General features: G+C 39.7%; 1 protein-coding gene across 1 annotated transcript in view; it reads right to left on the reverse strand.

The window, feature by feature from the left end:
• LOC113803745 (nuclear RNA export factor 1) overlaps positions 1 to 2,500 on the reverse strand; it is a 46,210-nt gene that overhangs the window by 41,610 nt on the left and 2,100 nt on the right. The window lies entirely within an intron of this gene.

The raw sequence follows: 2,500 nt of genomic DNA on the forward strand, positions 1-2,500 counted from the left end.
TATTTTTTTGGGGGGGTGGGAGGGTGTATATGAACTCTTAGTGAAATTATTACAATCTCAGGGATAATAATAAATTCCGTGAAACACAAAACTGTTTACCAGTTGCACATACCCAATAGAAATCAAGAGTTCCATAGTAATCTTTTACCATTCACAAGGTGAACCCAACCTGCACTTTCAAACGTAATGAACATTTTAATGGCTGAAGTAGTTGGCTAGAAAGATACAGCATTCAGCTGGGGGTCCAGGGGCATATCCCCTGGCTTGAGGCATCAGCTGAACAGGTGGGGGAAGGGGACAAAGCCCCCTCCTAATGAATACAGTAATTGGGAGAAGGAATATAGTGATCAAGCAGGAGTCCAGAAGAGAAGCCTCTGAGTTAATAAGTGTTCTTTGTTCATACAGTGATCTTTGTGGTAATCCTTGTATCTCTGTGCATGTAATGAAGATTCAAATCATTGTAAACCAACCTTCTCTGTGTTAATTGCTTACTTTACAATGATTTCACCCACATTTCACCTCCAAAAAATACCCTTATATTAAATGGGGAATATGGTCACTGCAGAGACCTTTAACATATTTTTTTAATATTTGCAGTTCTTAAATTCTATCCACCATGTAAAGAGTTAGCACTTTCACAAATCACATTTTGTAATAACAGAAGATTACAATGATCTTGCTTCACTTATTATGGATATGAACACACTGACAGCGACATGATAATTAAGTATGAGAAGTTCCACGGCAATTCTTACTAAGACCAATAGGCCTATTTTTAAAATAAAAATAGAATTTTCTCTGAGACCTATTGGTATAACACAGATATATAGCAATTTGATGGGGCAGTATTGAATACAGTCTTCAATCCAGTAACGACAGGTGTCCCACATACAAAATAATAAAATAAAAATTGTCGGCCGTCCCGCCAGTGTGATGCTGTATTGGGGCTCGTGTTCCAATGCAGCAGCGGGGTGCGGCCAGTGTGCAGGCAGAGTCCGGGTCAGACCCACACGCCGATTTTGTAACTGCCCGGAAACTTTTATTTTCGGCTTCAAAATGTACTGGCAGTAATGGGTCAATATGTATGTAGTAGGGGAAAGCATGAAGTTTAACAGGGAAATTGCAAGATAAATTGACTGAAATAGAATGAGAGTAAAAATTTATTTTTTTTTAATAAAAATAAAAATTTTCCCATTAACACCGGTATATTTTGAAGCCAAAAATAAAAGATTCCGGGCAGCTACAAAATCGGCAGGTGGAGCTTCCCCAAAGTCTGTCAGCCCACCTGCTGTGGCCCGCTGCTGCATTGGAGCGTGAGCCCCGATACAGTGTCACACTGGCGGAACGCCCACCAATGTTTATTTTTTCGGGTGTCTCATATGTGGGACACCCGTCATAATTGGGTTAAAAACTTTGAATTGCCTGATGAAACTCTAACATCTAACCTAACATCACTGAAAAGCCAAAGTGCCAACCATTAAAAAATTGACATCCACCAACACATTCTACACTAAAATCTACAGGAATACAAAACACCTTAAGCCCCACCAAACCTCCGAGCCATGAGGCTCCACCCCCTGGACCCCCCAGTTATTATACAGCATGTTATAACTATATACTTCCGAGCTAAGGGGATCTGCCCTCCGCACCCATATAGTATTTGTATAATATACTCTCACCATACTAATCACATAGGCAGGGAGTTCTGCCCCCTGCACCCTACCTACCCCCTGGGCAAAGATATATTTTCTAAACCAGTTTGTCTCAGAGAGGTATTGTGCCAGATACAATATATCAACATGTAAATAGAAGATTTTTTTCTTTTTTTTTTTACATTAATCAAAATATGTACATATGGTATACATACAATCTTTCATTATACTAGTACACAGATTAACCCATTGCCGCCGGGTGGCACGTACGTACATGCCATGGCTGTTTTGGACCGAATGCCGGGGGCATCATGTCATGCCCATTCCCGCGCTACTGGCTCATTGGACGGAGGTTGTTTTTCTCCGATAGTAGCGGCTTCATTTATATGGTAAAGATTTTAGGCAATGGCACCTATAATGAAGGTAAACCTTCAAAATTTTAATATTTTTATAAATTTTAGCAAAATAAAAGCTTTTAGGTGCTATATGTCGCTCGCAAACTACCGATCGAGCCGGGCGCAAACATGGAAAACTGCCGATGTGCGCCAACAAGCCCGTGCATACGTCAACTTGCCAAAATTTTTAACCGTCAGCAATGGGTTAATAGAATAATTATCAGTTAATCTTTAAAGAATGGACATACTCATGTAGGGCAAATTGATGATATTCTCTTAAAGGACTAAAAACTGCAGTCATTTGTACAAAAAATAATCTATAACACCATAAATAAAAGATAAATATCACAGAAAACACCGCCCACTATATAAGTCCACTCGATTTCATGCTATGCTATGCATACAAGGCGAAGACAATGCTTCCCCGGGGGGAAACTTCGATTAAATAAATTT

This window comes from Penaeus vannamei, chromosome 4, assembly GCF_042767895.1.
Source record: "Penaeus vannamei isolate JL-2024 chromosome 4, ASM4276789v1, whole genome shotgun sequence".
NCBI lineage: Eukaryota > Metazoa > Arthropoda > Malacostraca > Decapoda > Penaeidae > Penaeus > Penaeus vannamei.